The sequence below is a fragment of the Octopus sinensis genome, unplaced genomic scaffold (assembly GCF_006345805.1).
Source record: "Octopus sinensis unplaced genomic scaffold, ASM634580v1 Contig12122, whole genome shotgun sequence".
Lineage (NCBI taxonomy): Eukaryota > Metazoa > Mollusca > Cephalopoda > Octopoda > Octopodidae > Octopus > Octopus sinensis.
The window spans coordinates 18,092-25,000 of NW_021832538.1; the positions used below are offsets into that span (position 1 = coordinate 18,092).

The following is a 6,909-nucleotide window of genomic DNA, read 5'->3' on the forward strand; positions in this document are numbered from 1 at the left end:
TGTGATATTACGTCGCATATGAGCACGCATATTGGTGTGAAGTTTGAGAGTCTTCACCAGTGGCCACAATGTGGATGACTTAAGACACGCACTTACTGCATCAGCTCTAGTCCCTTTGGGAATAACGGAAGTGGGTTTGTCGGAAGTCCCCTGAAAGAAGAAGTGTTATGCCTCCCATGGGAGCTGAAGAGTGTTTGATGTCTCTGAGATCTATCTAGTGCCTCAAGAGCACCTCTGTGGGCCATATGCATTCATCCCAAGCGATAAGCTTGCATCGTCTGAAGACTTCTGTCTGATCGGAGCTGTTACTGATCTTGCAAGTTGGTGTCTCAGTCTTCGCTAAGTCAAGCGGAAGCTTGAAAGTGGAGTGAGCTGTCCTGCCGCCTGGCAACAAAGTAGCCGCAATTCCAGATGATGCCACAGCTAGGGCAATGCCTTGTGTTCGCCTAATCTCAGCCAATATTAATTTGTTGACAAAAGTTTTCCCAGTGCCCCCAGGAGCGTCCAGGAAAAAAATCCTACCAGTTTTGGCCCGGACTGAATTAACAACGGAGTTGTAAGCGAACTTGTGTTCTGGAAGGAGCTTTGGCTCATTGTCGGCTATGTACTCGGCAAGCTCATCAACATTAAAACATGTCTCACGCAGCAAATGTGAAGACAGAGTGTTTGTGCCTTCCCGGTTTGTTGAAGGTAGGCCATAGACCGGCAAAGCACTACCGCCCATATCAAGTACAGTATCTTCAAACGTAATTTGTTACCACACAGCCACACCTGCCCCTATGTATGTGTGTGTGTGTTTGTGTGCGTGTGTGTGTATGGGTAGATATATTATGCATGTATATATGTATATATAAATGTGTAAAGACGGTGAAAATATTGTCAATTTCCCCAAACAGGGACACAATTCAATTTTGAAACAATAACCAAAGCCCCATCTCCGAAAGGGGGAGGGTTACGGTTTACAATTATTTAACAAATGCAACACAACAACGTTTCCCTGGCGAGGAACCAACGAAAGTGATTACAATAATCAAACAGTAATAATACTAACAACAAACCTTTTTAATTTATCCCTATTTATGTGAAACAACTTATTCAAGTTCAAGTCATTGATGCAATTTTATACGAATTTCTAATACACACACACGTATAATAAGGGTGAAAAATTGAATATTAATTTGATTAATATGAATTGAAAACCAGTGGTGTAGCATATAAGACCATAGCGGATCTTCTTCTAGCAAAAACGATGACCAGTATGAATGGCTCATCCCTGTCACACACACACACACACACACACACACACACACACACTCACACACACACACACACACGCACACACACACATACACACACACACGTTAGCTTACAATTTTCTTTCAACAATTGACACTGTCATATATGTATATGTTTGCGTGTCTATGTGTGTAAAGAGGAAGTGGGAGTAATAGGCAGAGTAAAGCCTTTGAAGTGAGAGAGGGAAATCGTAAAATATTGAGTTTTGTCGAATTTTTGCTTAATTGGGGGTCAAATTGAAAGAAATTTGTATGCCATGACCGAATGGAATGTACTTGGAAAAATCATAGGTAAATTCTAATTGAAGAAATTGTGTGAGGAGTAAATCGTTATGTATTTATTTGTTTCTGTTTGCTGTGTATTTTTTTTTTTGAGTAGTAGTTTAAGGTACACTACCAAAGAGAAAGTAGGAGAAATTAGGGTGATAGCATGAGTGAAGCAGTTGAAATTGAGAGGCAAATCGTAAAATATTTACTTTTCTCGAACTTTTGCTTAATTGGGGGTGAAATTGAAAAAACTTTACATGCCATGACCCAATGGAATCTACTTGGAAAAATCATAGGTAAATTCCAATTGAAGAAATTCTATATTGTACAATTGTATAAAAAACGAACGGTTTGGGAGGCAGAGAAAATCTGCTTTTTATCATAAGAGATGTATGTATGTATGTATGTATGTATGTATGTATGTATGTATGTATGTATGTATGTGTATGTATGTATGTATGTATGTATGTATGTATGTATGTATGTATGCATGCATGTATGTATGCATGCAGGTATCTATATATGTGTTATTGTGTTTGTGTTTCTCCCCCAAATCACCGCTTGACAGTTGATGTTGGTTTGTTTACGTTCTCTGTATGTTAGCGGTTCGGCAAAAGAAACCGACAGGATAAGTACTAGGTTTAAAAATAAGTGCTGGCATCGATTTGTTTCGACGAAATTCCTAAAAGCAGTGCCCCAGCATGGCCGCAGTCCAATGACTGAAACAAGTAAAAGATAAAATAGATAGATAGATAGATAGATAGATAGATAGATAGATAGATAGATAGATAGATAGATAGATAGATAGATAGATAGATAGATAGATAGATAGATAGATGTTCGTTGTGTCAGATAAATAGACATAGACACTTATCGATCGAGCGATAGCTATTAGAGATATAGATAATCACGGATTAACACACACACACACGTACGAGCATACTACATGTACACACACACACACTAATAGCTATAAATAAAATTGTATTCGTCTATGTGAATATGTTTATTTTTCCTTTGAGAACACAACATAAACACAACACACACACACACACACACACACACACACACACACACATCTACACACACAACACACAACACACACACACACACACATCTACACACGCGAACACGCAAACACCAGAAGAGGCCAGCAAAGAGATAAGACACTTTGGAGAAGCGCAGTAGGCGTGGTTATCGGGGGGTCATATGAGCATCAATCATAGTTGATTGACAGATACTTTAATAAAATGGCGGCAAACATCAGAGGTTAGGAAAGCCACGCCTCATCCTTCTGATCACCCTTCAAAATCATGCTAAGAAAACTGTACGTGGTCACTGCATGCGAGTGTGTATGTGTGTGTGTGTGTGTGTGTGTATCTGTATTGGTGTGGGTGTGTAAGCTTGTGCATGTGTGAACTATATCTGTGTAGAACTTATATATGTGTTTATAGGTTCAGCTATGTGTGCGCAGCGATGCTATTCCTACGTGTGTATGTATATGTGTGATCGTTGTTCTTTTTTATGAGTGTGTTTATATATCGACACTATGATTGAGTATAACTATGCGGGTGTGTGTGTGTGTGTGTGTGTGTGTATGTGTGTGTGCGTGCATGCGTGTGTACGTGTGTGTTTGCACTTCCGTCTTATACTCGTACTAATACGTGAGTGCGTGTTTAGCGCATCGTTGCACACCCACACTTCACTACCACACGCGCACACATCTATGTATGTATGTATGTATGTGTGTGTGTGTATCTGTGTATGTATGTATGTATGTATGTATTACGTATGTATGTATGTGTGTGTATGTATGCATGTGTGTATGTATGTACGTATGTATGTGTGCATGTATGTATGTATGTATGTATGTATGTATGTGTGCATGTATGTATGTGTGTATGTATGTATGTATGTGTTTAAATGTATGTATGTATGTATGTGTGTATGTACGTATGTATGTGTGTATGTATGTATGTATGTATGTACTGTATGTATGAATGTATGTATACATGTATGTATGTATGTATATGTATGTATGTATGTATGTATGTGTGTATGTATGTATGTATGATTTGTATGTATGAATGTATGTATGTATGTATGTAATAATGTGTATGTATGTATGTATGTAAAAATGTGTATGTATGTATGTATGCATGTATGTATATGTATGAATGTATGTATGTATGTATGCATGTATGTATGTATGTACGTCTCTATGTATGTACACAAAACTGCACGCTATGCAACGAGAGAGCATCTACGAGTCTTTCGAAAGGCTAGAAATAGCAGTCATATCTTCCATGGGGTGGGGTGGGGGTCGTGGAGAACGCTAAGCATAACAAGTAAAATGAAAATACAAAACAAGATCATTTTTCCATGGCTGCTACATGGCACCGATCAAAGGTGTGTTAAATGCGACTAGTCCTGGGGTTAAACAACCACACGACACGTTGTAGAAGTGGTGTGCTACACGTGTTTGTATCGAGAAGTGCTTCTCAACCAATTTTTTTTACCTCTGAGCCACACGGATTCCTCCTTTACGCGGATGGACAGTTGAGCAATTCGATAGGCATGGCCGTGTGGTAAGAAGCTTGCTTACCAATCACGTGGTTCCGGGTTCAGTCCCACTGCGAGGCACCTTGCGTAATTGTCTTCTGCTATAGCCTTGGGCCGACCAAAGCCTTGTGAGTGGATTTGGTAGACGGAAACTGAAAGAAGCCCGTCATATATATATATATATATATAAAAAAATATATATATATATATATTGTATGTGTGTGTGTGTGTGTGTCTGTGTCTGTGTTTGTCACCCCACCATCGCTTGACAATAGATGTTGGTGTGTTTATGTCCCCGTAACTTAGCGGTGTAAAAGAGGCCGGTAGAATAAGTACTAGGCTTACAAAGAATAAGTCCTGAGTTCGATTTCTTCGACTACAAGGCGGTGCTCCAGCATGGCCGCAGTCAAATAACTGAAACAAAAGGAAAATATTAGGAACTGTATTTTGTTGAAATGGTTAAAACGTATTGTAAGCAGCATAAAACCTGTTTATTGCACATTAATTTTAACAGCAAAATCATATAAGGACCCCACACACACCTGCACAAGGGTCACGTGGACACCTCAGGGTCATAAGGCCCGAGGTTGAGCACTGGTATACAGCATGAAAAGGTGGCGTGCTTAGCGGTATTTCGCCTGTCTTTACGTTCTGAGTTCAAATTCCGCCGAGGTCGACTTTGCCTTTCATCCTTTCGGGGTCGATAGATTAAGTACCAGTTACGCACTGGGGTCGATGTAATCGACTGAATCCCTTTGTCTGTCCTTGTTTGTTCCCTCTATGTTTAACCCCTTGTGGGTAGTAAAGAAATATATATATATATATATATATATAATATATATATATACATATTAGAGGGAAACCACTATGTGGACACCCTTATGCTAGAAATAGATCCGCTATGGTCTTACCACTAAGAAATGTTCTCAAGAAAAATTGGAAAAACTGGTATACAGCATGAAAAGGTGGCGTGCTTAGCGGTATTTCGTCTGTCTTTACGTTCTGAGTTCAAATTCCGCCGAGGTCGACTTTGCCTTTCATCCTTTCGGGGTCGATAGATTAAGTACCAGTTGCGTACTGGGGTCGACCTAATCGACTGGCCCCCTTCCCCAAAATTTCGGACCTTGTGCCTAGAGTAGAAAAGAAATACAGCATGACACAATGATGGTATCGAATTGTAGGGTGTTCTATAACATCAGTACATCAACAACACATATACCTATTTCTTTACTACCCACAAGGGGCTAAACACAGAGAGGACAAACAAGGACAAAACGGATTAAGTCGATTATATCGACCCCAGCGCGTAACTGGTACTTATTTAATCGACCCCGAAAGGATGAAAGGCAAAGTCGACCTCGGCGGAATTTGAACTCAGACGTAACAGCAGACGAAATACGGCTACGCATTTCGCCCGGCGTGCTAACGTTTCTGCCAGCTCGCCGCCATATACCAACATAGACATACGTGGCTGTGTTGGTGGTAAGAAGCTTGCTTCCCAACCACATGGTTCCAGGTTCAGTCCCACGTGTGGCACCTTGGACAAGTGTTTTCTACTATAGCTTCGGGCTGACCATAGCTCCGTGAATGAGATTTGGTAGATTTAGCAAAAAGCTTATAAAAAAAAATAATTACTCGAGTCGATTTATTCGACTAAAATAAATAGTTCAAAGCGGTGCCCCAGCTTGGCCGCAGTCTAATGACTGAAGCCAGTAAAAGAAAAGGAGATACGTACAAACACACACACGCACATCTGCATGTATGACGGAATCTGTGTTAGTGGTTTGACTTGCTAGAAAGTGTCATCAAATGTCCCTCATGTCCACACCCCACCGTTTCGAAGCAGCAAGGATACGCTTGATAATGTTGTAGTTCTAGATGAGATGGTCATGGTTAGATAACCTTTGATCATTGGGTCAGTGCTGCCCTTGGGTTAAACCACACCAGCCTCGTATGTGTGTGTATAGATATATATGGTAAGTGCCAGTGCACGAAACTCTCGGCCTTGCAGTCACTCTGACTTCTGCTAATTAACGTGAATGTTGATAGATATATATATCTAGAGATAAATTGATAGTTGCACACTCGTCTATCTATCTATTTATCTATCTATCTATTTATCTATCTATCTATCTATCTATCTACCTATCTACCTATCTATCTATATCTATCTATCTAATCTATATCTATCTATCTATCTATCTATCTATCTATCTAAATGTCTATCTATCTATCTATCTATCTATCTATCTATCTATCTATCATTTATCTATCCATCTATCTGTCTGTCTCTATCTATCTGTCTATCTATCTATCTATCTATCTATCTATCTATCTATCTATCTATCTTATCTATCTACCTGTCTGTCTATCTATCTATCCATGTCTAACTATATATCCAACCATCCATCTATCTATCTATCTATATGTTTCTATCTATATATCTAGACAGACAGACAGACAGACAGATAGATAGACAGACAGACAGACAGACAGACAGACAGACAGACAGACAGACAGACAGACAGATAGATAGATAGATAGATAGATGTTTGTTTGTGCCTATATACACCACGCGTGTTACTCTGTGTAAGCTCTCTGTATATATATGAGAACGCATGCTTTTAATAAATGTGTATATATACACGCGCACACTAACACAGTCTTACTATGTATGTATGTATGTTCTGTATGTGTATGTGTGTATGTGTGTAGCAACTTTGTGCGTTCACTCTATACGTTAGTACGTCTGTGTGCTTCTTCTAAGTATGTGTGTGTATGTATG

At 39.5% G+C, this 6,909-nt stretch overlaps 1 long non-coding RNA gene across 1 annotated transcript in view; it reads left to right on the plus strand.

Annotated features, from left to right (window-relative positions):
• The first annotated feature begins 3,140 nt into the window (after positions 1 to 3,140).
• The window catches only part of LOC118761317, a 27,329-nt gene continuing 23,560 nt past the window's right edge, over positions 3,141 to 6,909 (plus strand). The window contains exons 1-2 of the long non-coding RNA XR_004997286.1: positions 3,141 to 3,161; positions 6,661 to 6,674. This is a non-coding gene — a long non-coding RNA (uncharacterized LOC118761317). The remainder of the gene's footprint in view (positions 3,162 to 6,660; positions 6,675 to 6,909) is intronic.